The sequence below is a fragment of the Ovis canadensis genome, chromosome 5 (genome assembly GCF_042477335.2).
Source record: "Ovis canadensis isolate MfBH-ARS-UI-01 breed Bighorn chromosome 5, ARS-UI_OviCan_v2, whole genome shotgun sequence".
Lineage (NCBI taxonomy): Eukaryota > Metazoa > Chordata > Mammalia > Artiodactyla > Bovidae > Ovis > Ovis canadensis.
Window position 1 is genome coordinate 22,262,031 of NC_091249.1, and position 19,496 is coordinate 22,281,526.

Genomic DNA, 19,496 nt, shown 5'->3' on the forward strand with positions numbered 1-19,496 from the left:
ATGGGAAAAGAATTTTAAAAAGAGTGGATCGACATATATGTATCAATATAACTGATTCACTTTGCTGTACAGCAGAAGCTAACGCAACATTGTAAAGTAACTATGGTGGTGGTTTAGCCACTAAGTCCTGTCCAACTCTCTGCAATACCATGGACTGTAGCCCACCAGACTCCTCTGTCCACAGAATTTTCCAGGCAAGAATACTGGGGTGGGTTGCCAGTTCCTTCTCCAGGGGAATCTTCTCCACCCAGGGATCAAACCCTCATCTCTTGTGTCTTCTGCTTGGCATGCAGATTCTTTACCACTGTGCCACCTGGGAAGCCTTAAAGTAACTATATTTCAATAAAAGGTTATATATATATACATATAGTCAGCCAACAGGCCACCTGGGCCACATCTAACACCTGGTTGCAGTCTGCCTCCCATCCCAGCCACCATACACACACCCTTTCTAAAGGCTTGTCATGCCCTTGGTCTAACTCTATCTTTAGCTCCCTACTCACCAACCCTGGCATCCAAAGCCCTTTGGGAGGTGAACCCTGTGCATTCTCCACCTCAGCCACAAAGATTCCCCTTCTCAATCTGTTTTGGACCTGGCCCCTGTTTTCCTCACTCAGTTTGTAAATGCTGGTTTTCCTTAGAGCTTGGGCCTGGGTCGTCCTCTCCTCACCTTCTGTGCACACCTCCTGAGACTTTCAACCCCTCCCCTGGCCGCCAAGACCCATCTCTGAAGTCCCTCCCGTGTCTCAGTGACGACCCCCCCCCCGCAATAGGTCCAGCCAACTCCTGGATATTCCCCCAAAAGTACCGCCCTAGACCCTCAGATTCACCTCACCTCCTACCTCCCTCCTTCCTCCATCCAATCCGTCATCATCTCCACCCTAAACATCCTTCACTTCCATTCATTTTTCTCCATCTCCATCTTTCCAACCTGTGTCACCACTGTGGTAGCCTCCTCCCATTGGTCCCCTGAGTTCCCTCCTTGGCTGCCAGCAGTCTATTCACACAGCAGCCAGGGGCTGTTTCTAAAATTAAATCAGACATGACTTTCCCCTTCCTCCTATGCTCCCCCTATTTTACTCTGAAAATAATTCAGGCTCCTTTCCATGGATCCCAGGGCCCTGTATGGTCTGCCCCTACTGACCTCCTCCAATTGTGCCTCCCACCACTTTCCCCGTGACTCACTCAACTCTGGCCACAGCAGCCACAGGCCAAGTCCATTCCTACCTCTGAGCCTTTGCACATGCTGTTCCCTCCACCTGGCATGTCTTTCCCCCAGCTCTGCCCATGCTGGCTTCCCCTCACCCTCCAGGCCCAGCTCTGCCCCTAACAGTTCATTTTACTGCAGTCATCCACCTCCCATCCTTTGTTCTTGACAGAATTGATGAGTACCTGCTGTATGTGGTGGCTTTCACAGTCAGACATGTCTTCCATCTTTCTAGTAACCCTCAGAGGAAATTGTGGGGTTCTTTAGTGGAGTTGCAGCAAAAGCCCCCTCCTCCACCCAGGAAAATCCCAGCTGTTATCCCAACCAACAAAATGTCTTCCTGAATTGAAATGGGAAGAAATTGGAACAAGATAAAGCATGATCCCTGGAAAAACGGTCCCTGCTCCAGGTGGGTTGCTGGAAAGGCAGGACCAGAGAAACCCTGTGCCTACTTCATCATCCCCCAGGCCAGGTACAGGCTGCAGTCTTTCCCAGGGCAGACATCAGCTCTACTCCTAGCAGAAAAAAACATACATGCTGTGAATCCCCAACTGGTTCTCACCCTGGGAGCCTCAACATTCTCATCCACATAATGGGAATAAAATAAAGAGGTCTATCTGATGCTAATGGGAATAGCTCAATAAATGGGTGCATTGAGGAATTCCTCTACTTTTTTCAGCTGGGTTCCTCAAACAAGAGCACTTCTGTCCAATGCCCCTCCCCCAAAAGAAGGTGCTACAAAAAGTTTTGAGGTGCTGCAGCTGCTGTAGGAAACAGTTTGGTAGTCTCACAAAAAGTTAAATACAGAATCACCCGATGACCCGGCAATTCCACTCCTAGTGAACTGAAAGTCACTCAGTTGTGTCTGACTGTTTGTGACCCCATGGACTATAGAATCAGTGGAATTCTCCAGGCCAGAATACTGGAGTGGGTAGCCTTTCCCTTCCTCAGGGGATCTTCCCAACCCAGAAATTGAACCCAGGTCTCCCACACTGCAGGTGGATTCTTTACCAGCTGAGCCACAAGGGAAGCCCAAGAATACTGGAGTGGGTAGCCTATCCTTTCTCCAGTAGAGCTTCCAGACCCAGGAATCGAACCAGCATCTCCAGCATCGCAGACAGATTCTTTACCAACTGAGCTATCAGGGAAGCCCGAAGTGTATAGCCAAAAGAATTGAAAACAGTGACTTAGATACTTGTGTACAAATATTCATAGCAACACTTCATAACCACCAAAAGATGGGAGCAACCCAAATGTCCATCAATTGATGGTGGATAAATATCATATAGTGGATCTATCTATACAGTGTAATATTATTCAGCCACATAAAGGAATGAAGCACTGACACGTACTACAACATGGATGAACCTCAGAAATATCATGCTGAGTGAAAGAAGGAAGACACAAAAGCCCGCGTATTGTAGAACCCAACTTATATGAGATATCCAGAGTAGGTAAATCCATAGAGACAGGAAGCAGATTCATGGTTGCCAGGGGCTGGGGGTGGGGAAGGGGAAGTGACGGCTAATGCGTATGGGGTCTCCTTTCAGGCTGATGAGAATGTTTTGGAAATAGATATATGCAATGATTGCACAACACTGTGAATGTATTGATACTAAATGCCACTGGATTGTTCCCTTTAAAGTAGTTATTTTAGGGACTTCCCTGGTGGTCCAGTGGCTAAGACTCCAAGCTCCCAATGCTAGGGGCCCCAGGTTCAATCCCCAGATGGGGAACTAGATTTCATCTGCTGCAGCGAAAACATCCTGCACATTGCAATGAAGATCGAAGATCCTGTGTCCGGCAACTAAGACCCAGCACAGCCAAATAAATGCCTAACTAAACACAAAGGCATTTTTAGTTATTTTATATTAGATGACTTTTGCCTCAATTTTTTAAGTGCAATACAAAGTTTGAGGACCCATGAGAAATTTATCATGGTGGCTGCTCCTGGAAGGAAACTGGCAGAACTGGGAGCGGGACTGAAAGAGAGATTTATCTTTCCTTCTCCAGCCTGGGGGGCCTTTCTGACTTTCTATACCCTGAGCACATATTAAAGTAGCAGTAGTAGAAGCAAACATCTACTTCTGCTTTATTGAGAGCCTTTATGCCAAAGCCTTCGACTGTGTGGATCATAATAAACTGTGGAAAATTCTGAAAGAGATGGAAATACCAGACCACCCAACCTGCCTCCTGAGAAATCTGTATGCAGGTCAGGAGGCAACAGTCAGAACTGGACATGGAACAACAGACTGGTTCCAAATCATGAAAGGGGTACGTCAAGGCTGTATATTGTCACCCTGCTTATTTAACTTCTATGCAGAGTACATCATGAGAAACACTGGGCTGGATGAAGCACAGGCTGGAATCAAGATTGCCAGGAGAAAATATCAATAACCTGAGATATGCAGATGACACCACCCTTATGGCTGAAAGCGAAGAAGAACTTAAAAGCCTCCTGGAAAGTGAAAGAGGAGAGTGAAAAAGTTGGCTTAAAACTCAACTTTCAGAAAACTAAGATCATGGCATCTGATCCCATCACTTCATGGCAAATAGATGGGGAAACAATGGAAACAGTGACAGACTTTATCTTTTGGGGCTTCAAAAATCACTGCAGATGGTGACTGCAGCTATGAAATTAAAAGATGCTTGCTCTTTGGAAGAAAAGTTACGACCAACCTAGACAGCATAGTAAAAAGCAGAGACATAAATTTACCAAAAAATGTCCATCTAGTCAAAGCTATGATTTTTCTAATAGTCATGTGCAGATGTGAGAGTTGGACTATAAAGAAAGCTGAGCACTAAAGAACTGACACTTTTGAACTGTGGTGTTGGAGAAGACTCTTGAGAGTCCCTTGGACTACAAGGAGATCCAACCAGTCCATCCTAAAGGAGACCAGTCTGAATATTCATTGGAAGGACTGATGCTGAAGCTGAAACTCCAATACTTCGGTCACCTGATGCAAAGAACTGACTCATTTGAAAAGACCCTGATGTTGGGAAAGATTGAAGGCAGGAGGAAAAGGGGATGACAGAGGATGAGATGGTTGGGTGGCATCACTGACTCAATGGACATGAGTCTGGGTAAACTCCAGGAGTTGGTGATGGACAGGGAGGCCTGGCGTGCTACAGTACATGGTGTCGCAAAGAGCAAGACATGACTGAGCAACTAAACTGAACTGAGCACATACTGACCACTCAAAAATATTTTAACTGTGAAAATTAGTGAATTGTACAACCCAAAGAATGAACTCTACTTTAAACTGTGGACTTTGGTTAGTAATAATGTTCTAATATTGGTTCATCAATTGTAACAAATGCACCATGCTGATGGGAGATGTTAATAACAAGGGGGTTGCGGGGGGCAGGTGTTGGAGCTCTGTACTTTCTGGGTAATTTTTCCTTAAACCTAACACTGCTCTAAAAGGTAAAGTCTAGAATTGAGAGGGGAGCATTGAAATACATATATTACCAAACATAAAACAGAGAGCTAATGAGAAATTATAAGAGGGTGTTCAACCTGGTGCGCTCTGTGACAACCTAGATGGTAGGGATGGGGTGCAAGGTGGGAGGGAGGTTCAAGATGGAAGGGACATACATACACCTTTGGCTGATTCGTAATGATGTATCGCAGAAACCAACACAACATTGTAAAGCAATTACCCTCTATTTAAAAAGAAATAAATTAAATTTTAAAAATAAAAATATAATTCTCTATTTTTAAGAAAAATTAATTGATAGCACATTGAACTATATTCAATATCCTATGATAAACCATAATCAAAATGAATATAAAAAAGAACAGAGAAGCATGTTTGGGGATGCAGGCAGCTATTCCTTTTCTTAATATGGGTGTTGGTGACATGTGGGGGTTCACTGTGAGGAAACACCAGTTCTAGAATGTGCACTTTCTGGTATATATATTGTACTTCAACTAAAAAAAATAAAAAATAAAATGAAGAGGTGTTAGGGGGTTGCATTATCCTTCAAAATGCATTTTGGGTTCAAATCACAGCTCTGCCCCTCCCCAGTTAAGCAGCCTGGAGGGGGCCCAGTCCCCATCCTTGGCTTCCATTTTCCAATCTGTAAAATGGTTAATAACAACAGGACCTACCCCTTAAGGATGTTTGGAACACTTCAGTGAGATAAGGCTTGGCACATAGCGGGCATTATTCTTCAAATTTCAGCCATTATTCTTATTTCTGTTAGCATTTTATGGAAGTGAGAAAAATTCAAAGCTGACACTCTCAAGACCATGTGGGAAGCTGGCATGCCTGTTCCGATCTGCGCCAGCCCCCAGTCTCATCCCAGAAGCCAAGAAAGGCCTTCAGCAGACCTGCCCTGGCAGAGGTGACCCCGCCCACCCTACTTGGGCAGTCATTATCTGGAGATGGAGATGCCAGCGACTGGCTCCAAAGCCAGCCCACGCCCACGGAGTGCTGGTTTGTCAGGTTAGCCCAGCCTGCAAACGGGGACTCGTCATTCAAGGCATGCGGACTCCTGAGAAGGAATGCAGCAATGTGGACCCCGACCCACCAGAAACCATGTCTGCCTCTCCTTAAACCACAGGTACTACGCATCCTACCTCTGCCCCCACCCACAAGGTGGCCTGACAAACAAGTACCCAACACTGGCTGGCCCCAATACCTCACATCCCAGCCCTGCTCTCCATCCTGTCTCGCAGCCTGTAGTCAATACAGTCTGTCCCTGTGACCCCCCTCTACGCCAAAGGGCTATCCCAGGCACAAATCTTATTTTTCCAAAGTGCCAAGCCCCAGATGGTATGAGCCAGAAGGGGGCCTACCCTCAAATTTCTGGGGTTCTGAGAAAGAGATTCAGGGGGCAGTTATGAGGGCAGGGCCAAGTTGGCAGTTCCGGGTGTGAAGTCGGGGAGTCTCAACACAGCTTTGTACATATTGTAGGCATTTGCTTGCAGTTACTTTGGCCCAAAGGAAATCCTGACAGAAAAAGAAGCTTAAAAGACACCAGTAATCTAGCTCATTCCAGGGCTGCAATTGTCTCTGTCCATCCAGAGTGACCATACTTGGATGTGCACCTTGAAAAGGACTCCATGAAGCTCTGCCTCATAGCTGTGTGACCTCAGGGGAGTGTCCGTACACCTCTTGGAGCCGTCATTTCCTCATCCAAAAGACAGGAACCGTATTACCCACCTCCTGGGGCTGAGATGACATTTCCACGATTTTTAATCGGCTCAGCTCAGTGCCTGATCAAGGACAAGAAGTCCTTGATCAAAGGTATCTCTCATGGCGGTTGGTACTGCCATCTCATTCATTATTGTTGCCCTGCCATTCGAGGATTTAGAGAATCATGCCCACATCTTACTAGGGAGGAGAAATGGAGTCCCGTTCTCTGAATGTCCCCAGAGTCATCCAAGCACCTCTGCAGATACAAACTCAGGTCACGGCGGGACACCAGCCTGGATCTAATGTTACTGCTCCGAAACCCAAGCTGGGCTATACCGAGAGGCGGCAGCCATCAGAAAGTACCCAGGATTTGGGGGTCAGCCAGGGCTGGTTTGTTCAAATCCCAGCTCCTCAACTGTTTCCCTCCTACCTCCAGCCTGAGACTTATCAGCTGATGGGCCTCAGTTGCCTTGCGGTGCTTCCAGCTGGCTAGCCACCCTGTGGTCCAAGCGGGCCAGTTCTGACCCCTGGGACACAACGGAACATTATTTCTTCATCACACGACAGACATCAGCTGGGAACGTTAGCAGGACCTCACACAATCCTCACAGCCAACTGTGGGGACCCAGGCAGGCATCTTCTTTTCATAGAGGGGCTCTTGGAGGCTCTATGCCTGCAAGGTGTGTGACCTAGGTGGGACCACAAGCCTAAAGCTCACCAGCGGCGTGCAGGCTTCCCTTTAAGACAGGGTGAAGTGAGATCCCGGTGACCCCACTCAGTCTTAAGGAGGCGTCATCCGGCTGGGCTTGGATGCGTCTACGATGACCTGATGAGGAGTCCGTGCCTTCTTAAGATCTGGGTCTGCACGGAAACCCGGAGAGAAGCATGTATCCAGGACTCCTAGGCTCACAACAGGAGAAACTTCTCACAGATGCACAGACGGTCAGAGATACGGTCGGGGATACACACAGACACACAGACACACACACACACACACACACACACACACACGCACCAGAGTCCCTTACAGGCAGTCCCGTCTTTGGTCCTGGGGATCCCTGGGGCCTGCGGTGCCCCGCCAGCCGCCGCGCGCAGCCGCTCGCACCCGCGGTACCAGCCCGAAAGCTGGTGCACCTCGGGTTACCGCGCCGGGCTGCCGCCCCTCTTAGGTTACAGCCCGCCCCTCCCGACACGCACTCACCCTGCGGGTCTCGGCCTCCGGCCCTCGATCCGGATCTGCCTGAACCGCAACCTCGGCTCTGACCGCGCAGTCAGGCAACCCAGCCCTTTAAGCCGCCCTGCCAGCCGGCCGGACGGGAGGCCCGCCCCGGGCACGCCCCCCGATCTCAACAGCCTCTGGGCGGGGACCGCTGCGGGGCCCCAGAGATGGGAGAAAACGAGAGACGTGGAGACATGGAGGCGTGGACAGGAGCAGAAAGGGAAAGACACGGAGAGGCCCCAGTGAGAGAGAGTGATAAGTGGAAAGACGGAGAACAAGATGCTGAGATAGAGAAAGAGACAGGTGAAGAGACAGACTTAACCCAGAGGCCCAAAACCATCAGGCTTCCTGCCACCCTGACTGCCTTTGGCGCCTTTATTCCCCTCTGGACCACTCTCTAGGACCCACCGCCCACACCAGCACCCCTCATGGCCCCCAATCCAGGGCCTGCTCCCAAGCTGGAACTGGGGTCCCTAAGCCAGCACCCGCAGGCCCCCAGGACCCTCCTCTGGGATCCTCAGAAATCCTCAAACTCCAACAGCCCTTGGGAGCCAGCTCTCCTTCTCCCTCTGGATCTCGAGTCCAGCCCACCCGCTGGGGGGTCTGCCATCAGGAAGATTTCCAGATTCAACAGGCACCACAGACTTTTTCTGCTCCTCCCACTCCACCTGTCTCCTGCCAGCCACCTTGACTCCTCCAGCTAGGATGTTGTCCTTGGCCAGCCCGCCTGCTCCAGATGTGCCCAGATGGAGTCAGGCAGCCTCCAGACTTGCACACACCATTGCCTGATCTGACCTGGGCAAGAGGGCAGGCAGATAGGAGGACTCACAGGTGGTCTCCAGCTCCCCACAGTCTCCCCAGGGCAAAGCAAATGTACTTGCACATACTGGATGCCCAAAACTATCTGTCAAAGGGGGGAGAAAAAACCCTGGAGAGCAAAGGCCCAAGCTCTTATTTCAGGGCCATCTAGGGAACCTGAGGCACAGGCTGCAGGCTCGAGGGGAGACATCTCCCCTCAAGACTGTCCAGATTCAGGCAAAGACCAGGTCAAACAGAGAAGCCTGAAGCTATGAGAAAATAATGATGCCCTTTTAATGAGCTCCAGAGTTAAAACTATAGTAAACCATAACGAAATTGAAGAAAGGGCAAAGACGTTCAGATTTCCTCCCCCAGAGGACCACTATTCTGAAGCCTTTTGATTTATCAAATAAAAATAAGTTCTGGATGCAGTTACAGACTTAGTGAGGATCAAGTGAGCCAGTCCCGGCTCAGGGGGCTGATGAGGCAGGAGGTCTGGTTAGCCTGGTGGAAGGGCCAAGAGATGAAGCAGGCCCAGAGCAGTGCTGGACTCTCAGAAGACAGAGCCAGGGACCAAGGTCAAATGCAAAGCTGTATAGCACAGTGGTAGACTGTGAACTCTGAAGGAAGAGTTCAAATGGCTTCTTCACTTACTATATGTCCACCTCAGAAGGTTGTCAGAATGCTTTAGGGAAGCTGTTCACACCCAAGGCAATTCTGCCGCCCACCCCCCACCCCCCACCCCTGCTCCTTAGACACCTTTGGCAATGTCTGGAGATACATTTGATCATCACATCTGGGAGCTGGGGTACTATTGGCATCTTGTGAGTAGAGGCCAGGGATGCTGCTAAACACCCTACGATGCCCACATCGGAGAACCTCTCACAGCAGAGAAAGTCAACAAGGCTCAGGTTGAGAAACCCTGTTTCAAGGTGTAAGGAGCACTTTTGTTTTACCCTTGGATTGCAAGGAGATCCAACCAGTCCATTCTAAAGGAGATCAGCCCTGGGTGTTCTTTGGAAGGACTGATACTAAAGCTGAAACTCCAATACTTTGGCCACCTCATGCGAAGAGTTGACTCATTAGAAAAGACTCTGATGCTGGGAGGGATTGGGGGCAGGAGGAGAAGGGGACGACAGAGGATGAGATGGCTGGATGGCATCACGGACTGGATGGACGTGAGTTTGAGTGAACTCCCAGAGTTGGTGATGGACAGGGAGGCCTGGTGTGCTGCGATTCATGGTGTCGCAAAGAGTCGGACATGACTGAGCGACTGAACTGAACTGAACTGAAGTACTATGTAAGCGCTGACTGCTATTATTAACCACTGGGAAGCTTCCAGCCTTCTCCCTCACCAGCAACTCCTGATTGCTAATTCCACGTCCTGATTCAGAGACAGCCAAGACTTCCCTACCCGGTCCACGTGCAGGTCCCACTTTAGCTTGGCTCTGTCTCTCCTTGAGATTGGGGTCTTCTGAAGAGTGCCCCCCCGCCCCAAGACTAGCCAGTGCTGAGCTGAGCAGCCATTGGCTCAGAATTAGTCCATACAACAGTGAAGTACCCACTGTATTCTAAGCATTGTTTTAGAGCTGGGAATATGGCAGAGAATAAAACAGACCAAATATCTGTCCTCACGGAACTGAGATTCAAGTGGGGGAAATAGATACAGATATTTCCACCAGTAAAGGGATATAACACAGGGTTTTACCATGAGGTAGAAAAGGTATCAGTTTTCCAGCTAAAATCTGAATAATGAGAATAAATGTCAAATCACATTGAACATCCTGAATATACACAAGTTTTATTTGTCAATATACTTAAAGCAAGCTAGGAAAAGAATACACTTTCAGTGAATGAATGAATGAATGAATTTTTACAAGTCTGAACCTTACAGAAATTACTCTGACTGGTTTCCAAAGCATGATACAAGTATCCTTAGCTATTCAGTCTACTAGTCTTCTTTTTATTTTATTTTATTTTAGGCAGAGAAAGGTTTGTTGCAGAGCCAAGCAAGGAGAACAGCTGGCTCATGCTGAAAAAGAACCTGAACTCAAGCCTGGTAATTTTATTTTTTTTAATAAATTTTTATTTTTACTTTATTTTACTTTACAATACTGTATTGGTTTTGTCATACATTGACATGACTCCACCACGGGTGTACATGCGTTCCCAAACATGAACCCCCCTCCCCCCTCCCTCCCCATAACATCTCTCTGGGTCATCACCGTGCACCAGCCCCAAGCATGCTGTATCCTGCATCGGACATAGACTGGCGATTCGATTCTTACATGATAGTATACATGTTACAATGCCATTCTCCCAAATCATCCCACCCTCTCTCTCTCCCTCTCCCTCTGAGTCCAAAACATCTGTGTCTTTTTTTCAAGCCTGGTAATTTTATATGTCACATAGAGGAACATTTTCTATTCATTTTCTATTTTATGTATTTATATTAAATGAGAGATTTGTTTTCATATGTAGAAGAAAAAATACACTTAGCCTGAACATTAAATCCCTAGTCTCATGTGTGTAATAACAGCAGTATGAATTTTGCTTAAAATAAATAAGGCTTAAAAGGAAAAGCACTGAGAGAAAACCATTAAGTAATAGAAAGGTAAGACCTAGTCTGGGCAAAAATGGTGACAGGTGATTGTGAATGGCTGAAATTTCAGAATCCAAAACCATCTGTCTGGATTAAGATGAAGACAAAGGAGGAGGCTGAAAATCCCTGAATTTGAGTTTTGGAAAAATTAGGGCACTGGTCTTTCCCAAATTCCAGAAAGAGGCAGAGGGCTCAAAACTTGAAGAAGAGAATTCTAGAACAAACGTAAGATGCACCACTTGCCGCAGAGGGTGGTAAATGTGGGTGATTTCTTTCTCTGTCATTTTCATGAAGTTCTCAGTAGGTGGCGAGAGTGGGAGGGGGTAGTGTTTCGAGGTGAAGGAGAGGATATACAAATAATTGAAGCTTTGTGGCTAGGAGGAGGCGGAAGGGAGGCCAGAGGAGGCAACGTGAGGGATGTGACATCTGAGCCAGGACTTCAGGGAGAGGTTGGATTTCAACAGGTGCGGGAGAGGGGGTGGGGCTTCAGCACAGAGACACCGGAGGAGGTGGCTGGGCAGGTGGGTTTCCCTGGCCTTGGGGTGTGAGCGACAGGCAGGCTGGAGGCGTCCCGTCCGAGTGCCTGAGGGTTGACCTGGTGAGCGATGGGGAGCCGCAGATGGTACTGGAACAGGGAAGAAGCCCTCCATTGGTTGTTTTGTTTAATGTTTGTTTGTTTTGGCTGTGCTGGGTGCACTGCGGCACAGGCTCTTCTCTAATTGCAGCCCAGGGGGCTCCTCTCTAACTGTTTGACACCGGCTTCTCACTGAGTGTCTGCTCCATTGTGGAGCACAGGCTGTAGGCGCTCTGGCTTCAGTAGTTCTGGCTCCCGGGCTCCAGAGTGTGGCCCAGCAGTCGTCTGGCACAGGCTTGGCTGCTCCGTGGTACGTGGGATGTTCCCGGATCAGGAGTCAAACACTTGTCTATTGCATTGTCAGGCAGATTCTTTGCCAGGGAGCCACCAGGGAAGCCCTGGTTATTGTTGCTGTTGTTTTTAATCTTTTTTTTTTGTCTGTGCTGGCTCTGTGGCTTGTGAGATTTTAGCTCCCTGACCAGGGATTGAACCTCAGCCCTTGGCAGTGAGAGTGTGGAGTCCTAACCACTGGACCACTAGGAAATTCCCAGTTGGTTTGTTTTACAGCACATTGGAGCTTTTTTATTATTTAATTTTACTTTTAATTGGAGGATAATCACAGTATTGTGTTGGTTTCTACCGTAAATCAACATGAATCAGCCATAGGTATATGTGTGACTCCTCCCTCCTGAGCCTCCCTCCCAATTCCCATCCCATCCCACCCCTCAAGGCTGTCACTGGTGAGTGTCCTCACTGGTGCCCCACGGGATATGGGTTTCTAGGGGACTGAGGAGGAGAGGAGAGGGTGTCAGCCCAGCTTTTCTGCCCTGAGAGATGGAGGCAAGGAAGGAGGAGCAAGCTGAGAGGCCAGGGGATGCGGAAGCAGTGAGAGTAGGCTTCCTGGCTGTGCGACCTCAGGCAAGTCACATGATCCCTGTGGTGCTCCATCCCTGGACAGATAAAATACAGGCAATGACCAGGAGATGAGACGGCGTTTGCAGTGTCCTCAGTGCCATGCGTGGTACAGAGCATGGGCTGGAAAAGTGTCAGCACAAGTTTCAGGATTGATTTGGGCTATCTTAGAAGGAAATGGCAACCCACTCCAGTGTTCTGGCCTGGAGAATCCCAGGGACGGGGGAGCCTGGTTGGCTGCCGTCTATGGGGTCGCACAGAGTCGGACACGAATGAAGCGACTTAGCAGCAGCAGCAGCAGTTCTCAACTGGGACAGATTGTTTCCCCAGAGAACATTTGGCAATGTCTGAAGACACTTTGGGCAGACTGCAGAGTGGGAGGTGCTACAGGGATCAATCTAGTGGGTGGAGACCAGGGATGCTGTTCAGCATCCTATGATACAAAGGCTGTCCCCCACAGCAGAGAACGATCTGGCCCCAAATGTCAGCAGTGCCAAGGGTGAGACACCCTGACTTACCTTGAGTCTGAAAAAGAGCTCTTGGTCATGCATGCAGACACCCAGGAGGCAGCAAGAACTATCATGAGCAGTGTGTCTGTGACTCACCTGTATTTGGAAGGCAGTAGATGCCAACGTGATGTGTCACTGATATTACTCCAGCAGTTGGACTGAGAAGAGGATGGAAGAAGAAGTGTTGCTCACAGCTGTGTTCAGAAAGATGACAGGCAGAGCCATGGAGCTGGAGGTCACATCGGGAAAGTGGAGGAAGCCAGGTAAGAAGCAGCATCCCCTGTGCCAGAGGTCAAGAGGCCCAGCCACTGACAAGAGTCAGGACTGTGTGGTTACCAAGTCACCAGAGTCCTCAGCCAGGCTCAACAGACAAGTCCGAGTAGGAGGGGAGGAAGTGGAGGCAGTGATCGGACTAGGGAGATGGTGCCAGAAAGACACCTGGAAGTGAGTAAAGGTGAAGCGTGGCTTGGTACGGGAAAGGGCTCCAGAAGCCCACAGCAGACTTTAAGGGGCAGAGGTGAAAAGAAGAGAGCTTTCCTCATGGACTGATAATGGGGATGTAAGGTGATGCAACCACCATGGGAAAACGTTTGGGCATTCCTTTTTAGAGGAATAAAATTACCATATGAACCAAGTTCCACTTCTAAGCATATGCCCCAAAGAACTGAAAACAGGGACTCACACAGACATATGAATATATATGTTTATAGCAGCATTATTTACAGTAGTCAGGAGGTGGCAACAATCCACGTGTCCATCAGTGGATGAATGGATAAACAATTATGGAGTATTTGTACGATGGAGCATTACTCAGCTAGGAAGGAGAGAGTGGGACAAACGGAGAGAGTGGCATTGAACATATACACTAACATATGTAACATAGATAGCCAGGAGGAACTTGCTCTATGACGCAGAGAACACAAACAAGGGCTCTGTGACAACCACGATGGGTGGGATGGGGTGGGAAGAAGGAAGGAGGCTCCAGAGGGAGGGGACATGTGTAGACCTATGTTGATGTATGGCAGAAACCAACACAATATTATGATTATCCTTCAATTAAAAATAAATAAATTTTTTAAAAAGAACAAAGAAGCATTGATTCATTGACAGCGTGATGAACCTTGAAACAACTATGCCAAATGAAAGGAGTCAGACAGGAAAGGCCATGCACTGTACGATTCCACTTATATGAAACGTCCAAGAATAGGTAAATCCATAGAGACAGAAAGCTGATTAGTGGTTACCGGGGGCTTGATGGAGGGGCAATAAGGAGTCAATACCAAACAGGGGATGGATATAAGATCTCCTTTTTGGGGTGATGAAAAATTTTGGAACTAGACTGAAGTGATGGCCACAAAATATTTGTGAATATACTATGGCCACTGAATTGTACACTTTTAAGTGATTAATTTTTATTATTGTTCACTAGCTAAGTCATGTCCAGCTCCTTGCGCACCCATAGGCTGCAGCATGCCAGGCTTTCCTGTCCTGCATTATGTCCTGGAGTTTGCTCAAATTCATGTTCATTGAGTCAGTGATGCCATCCACCCATCTCCTCCTCCTCCTCCTCCTCCCCCTTCTCCTCCTGCCCTCAATCTTTCTCAGCATCAGGGTCTTTTCCAGTGAGTCAGCTCTTCACATCAGGTGGCCAGAGTATTGGAGCTGCAGCTTCAGCATCAGTCCTTCCAATGAATATTCAGGGTTGATTTCCTTTAGGACTGACTGGTTTGATCTCCTTGCCCAGGAGACTCTCAAGACCCTTCTCCAGCAACACAATTTGAAGCATCTATTCTTTGACATTCAGCTTTCTTTATGGTCCAACTCTCACATCTGTACATGACTACTGGAAAAACCATTGCTTTGCCTAGACAGACCTTTGTTGGCAAAGTGATATCTCTGCTTTTTAATATACTGTCTAGCTTTGTCAGAGCTTTTCTTCCAAGGAGCAAGTGTCTTTTAATTTCATGGCTGCAGTAACCATTTGCAATGGTTTTGGAGCCCAAGAAAATAAAATCTGTCACTGTTTCCACTTTTTCCCCTTCTTTTTGCCATGTAGTGATGGAACTGGATGCCGTGATCTTAGTTTTTTGAATGTTGAGTTTTAAGCAAGCTTTTTCACCCTCCTCTTTCACCCTCATTAAGAGGCTCTTTAGTTCCTCTTCGCTTTCTGCCATTAGAGTGGTATCATCCACATATCTGAGGTTGTCGACGTTTCTCCTTGCAATCTTGATTCCAGCTTGTGATTCATCAATCTTGGCATTTCCCATGATGTTCTCTGCATATAAGTTAAATAAGCAAGGTGACAATATACAGCTTTGTCATATTCCTTTCCCAATTTTGAACCAGGCTGCTGTTCCATGTCCAGTTGTAAGTTGCTTCTTGATCTGCATACAGGTTTCTCAGGACACAAGTAAGATGGTCTGATATTCCCATCTCTTTAAGAGTCAAAGGCTTTAGTGTAGTCAATGAAGCAGAAGTAGATGTTTTTCTGGAATTCTCTTGCTTTCTCTACAATCTAATGAATGTTAGCAATTTGATCTGTGTTTCCTCTGCCTTGTCTAAACTCAGCTTGTACCTCTGGAAGTTCTTGGTTCACGTACTGCTGAAGCTTAACTTGAAGGATTTTGACCCTAACCTTACTAGCACGTGGAATGAGTGTAATTGTGGGTGGTATGACTATTCTTGTTCATGATTTGGGGTGTTGGAGAAGACTCCTGAGAGTCCCATGGACTGCAAGGAGATCCAACCAGTCCATTCCAAAGGAGACCAGCCCTGGGATTTCTTTGGAAGGAATGATGCTAAAGCTGAAACTCCAGTACTTTGGCCACCTCATGCGAAGAGTTGACTCATTGGAAGACTCTGATGCTGGGAGGGATTGGAGGCAGGAGGAGAAGGGGACGACAGAGGATGAGATGGCTGGATGGCATCACGGACTCGATGGACGTGAGTCTGAGTGAACTCCGGGAGTTGGTGATGGACAGGGAGGCCTGGCGTGCTGCAATTCATGGGGTCGCAAAGAGTCGGACACGACTGAGCGACTGAACTGAACTGAACTGATGAACATTCTTTGGCATTGGAATGAAAACTGACTTTTTCCAGTCCTGTGGCCGCTTCTGAGTTTTCCAAATTTGCTGACATATTGAGTGCAGCACTTTAACAGCATCATCATTTAGGATGTTAAATAGCTCCACTGGAATTCCATCATTTCCACCAGCTTTCTTTATAGTAGTGCTTCTTGTGACCCACTTGACTTCACACTCCATGATGTCCAGCTCTAGGTGAGTCACCACACCATCCTGGTTATCCAGGTCATTAAGATCTTTTTTGTACAGTTCTTCTGGCTATTCTTACCACCTCTTCTTTATCTTATCTGCTTCTGTTAGGTCCTTACCATTTCAGTCCTTTATTGTGCCCATTCTTGCATGATATGTTCCCTTGCTAACTCCAATTTTCTTGAAGAAATCTCTAGGCCTTCCAACTCTCTTATTTTCTTCTATTTATTTGCACTGTTCACTTACAAAGGCCTTCTTAATCTCTCCGTGCTGTGCTCTGGAACTCTCTGTTCAGTTGGCTGTATCTTCCCTTTCTCCCTTGCCTTTCAGTTCTCTTCTTTTCTCGGCAGTTTGCAAGGCCTCCTCAGACAACCACTTTGCCTTCTTGTGTTTCTCTTTTTGGGGATAGCTTTGGTCCCTGTCTCCTGTACAGTGTTACAAATCTCTGTCCATAGTTCTTCAGGCACTCTGACTACCAGATCTAATCCCTCGAATCACTGCCACTGTATAATCATAAGGGATTTGATTGAGGTTAACTTTATATTATGTGAATTTAACCTCAGTCTTAAAAAAGAGAGAGTTCTGAAACAGAGTACTCAAATGGGGTAATTTGAAAAGGGTTTAATAAAAGCATTATTTTCAAATGGTAATACGGCACCCCAGAATGGTTCCTGCTGACGGCTCCCCTGGGACTGGAGCCAAGGAGTACGTGGTTACTACAACTCGGACCAGATCAGGCTATGTGGAAAGGACTGTCTGGCAGGGGTCATGAACCTTTGGCCAAGAGCCTCAGCCTTCTTGCACAAACTACAAGGAAAGGGGATGAGGTAGAAACACACTGATCTCACTCTCCTCCCTCCCATGCCTGCTGTGGCTCCCCATTTTGAACCCATCTGTAAGTCACAAGGCAAAAGAGCTGCTTGAGTGGTCCTTAGCAGTCTCTCCTAGGACACAAAATAGGGCACAAAGACCTGGGGAGATCTGAAGCCAAGATGAGAGCAGTTCAGGAGTTCTGGGTGAATAAGGGAGCAAACCGCCCTTTCCCACTCGTCACTCACCACTTTCTTGCTCATAGTCCATACACCAGTCACTTGAGACCATTTTTCACCAAACTCACCAAGGCCATCTCCCACTTCAAAGCCTGTGTACCTGCTGTTCCTTCTGCCGAGAATTCTGTTCCTTCTCACCTGCTCAGCTAACTTCTATTTATCCTGTAAGTCTCAGCTCTGAGGGCTTCCCCAGCTTCTGTCTTCAGTTCAAAAATCATACTCAAGGCAGCCATAGCTCCTATGTATCTTCACTCACAGAAAAATTATTCTTGAAATGGTCTGTTTAGTGACTGTCTCCCTCTGGACAGGACTGAACTCCAGGCAAGGAGACATTCTTTTTCATTCCATGCCTCTTTCCCAGTCCCAGCTGGCAGAGAGCACATGTTTATTCAACAAACAAGTTCGGGATTTCCCTAGCAGTGCAGTGGTTAAGACTCTGCACTTCCAATGCAACGGGAGCAGGTTTGATTGATGGTCAGGGAGCTAAGATCCCATATCCTGTGCAGCACAGCCAAAACATAAAAATAAATAAAATAACAGTAAGAATAATACAATAAATTTTTTTAAGTAAAGAAATACTTTAAAAAGTCCCCAGAGAGTACCAGGTGTTTTTCTACGGTGAATAAAACAGAGCACATTCCCGATCTCTGGATATATATATATATATATTTTTAAAGCATGTGATCAGCAGCATATAATTTTTTATATTATTTTACTTATTTATTTATTTTGTCTCTGCTGGGTCTTCATTGCTGTGCAGGCTTTTCTCTAGTTGCAGGGAGTGGGGGCCACTCTCTAGAGCATGAGCTTATCATTGCAACGGCTTCTCTTGCTACAGAACACAGGCTTTAGGGCACACAGGCTTCAGTAGTTGCAGTTCCCGGGCTCTAGAGCACAGGCTCAATAGTTGTGGTGCAAGGGCTTAGCCATGCCATGGCATGTGGGATCTTCTAGAACAGAGGTCAAATTTGTGTCTCCTGCCTTGGCAGGTGGGATTCTTCACTACTGAGCTACCAGGGAAGCCTGCAGCGCATAATTTACAGAGGTATTTTATGTGATATATGTTTCCTATGGAGGAACAGTCTAGCAAGATAAGGGAAAGAGAAAGGTCTCTCTGAAAGTGAAAGTGTTAGTTGCTTGGTTGTGTCCAACTCTTTGCGATCCCATGGACTGTAGCCCACCAGGATCCTCTGTCCATAGATTTTCCAGTCAAGAGTACTGGAGTAGGTTGCCATTTCCTTCTCTGGGGGGTCTTCCCGACCCAGGGATCAAACCAAGATCTCTCGCATTGCAGGCAGATTCTTTACCATTTGAGCCACCAGGCTTCTCTGAGGAAGTGACATTTAAGCAGAGACCAGAAGGAAAGGGGGAATTCCAGGTGGCAAAGAATCTGCCCACCAATGCAGGAGATGCCAAAGACATGGGTTCAACCCCCAGGTCAGAAAGATTCCCTGGAGCAGGAAATGGCAACCTACTCCAGTATTCTTGCTGGGAAAATCCCATGGGCAGAGGAGACTGGCAGGCTACAATCCATGGGGTGCAAAGAGTCAGACACAAGGGACATGCATGAATGTTCATTCAGAAGGGAAGAAGGAAGATATTTGGAGAAAGCTTACCAGGCAGAGGGCACAGTCTGTGCAAAGGTCCTGAGGGTGGACTGTGTCTTAAGAAACATCCAAGAGACCCATGAGTCTACAGCAAGTTGAGTGTGGAGGAGAGTTGGAGGAGAAAAGCGTTGGGAGGAGACAGCGCAGATCGTGCGTATCCTGGTGGGCCCCTGAAAAGATCTGCTGACAGATTGAATACAGTGTGAGAGAAAGAAAAGTCATGGGTAACTCCAGAGTTTTTGGCCTGGGCCCATTTAGACTGGAATTTTCAGTGGAGAATGCAGAAGAAGCTTTTTAGTTTCAGGTCTTTCATTTAGGTCAACATTGAGTTTATTTTTGTATATGGTGTGAGGGAATGTTCTAACCTCATTCTCTTACATATAGCTTTCCAGTTTTCCCAGCACCACTTGTTGAAGAGATTGTCTTCTCCATTGTATATTCTTGCCTCCTTTGTTGTAGACTAATTGGCTATTGGTATGTCAGTTTATTTCTGGGCTTTTTATTCTGTTCCATTGATCTATGTGTCTGTTCTACCATGCTGTTTTGATTACTGTAGCTTTGTGGTATACCCTGAAGTCTGGGAGGATTATACCTCCAGCTTTT

At 47.3% G+C, this 19,496-nt stretch overlaps 1 protein-coding gene across 1 annotated transcript in view; it reads right to left on the minus strand.

The window, feature by feature from the left end:
- The window catches only part of CYP4F22 (cytochrome P450 family 4 subfamily F member 22), a 36,768-nt gene extending 29,088 nt beyond the window's left edge, over positions 1–7,680 (minus strand). The window contains exon 1 of the mRNA XM_069589187.1: positions 7,553–7,680. The gene's annotated coding sequence lies outside the window, so the exon portion shown is untranslated. The remainder of the gene's footprint in view (positions 1–7,552) is intronic.
- Positions 7,681–19,496: the final 11,816 nt, after the last annotated feature.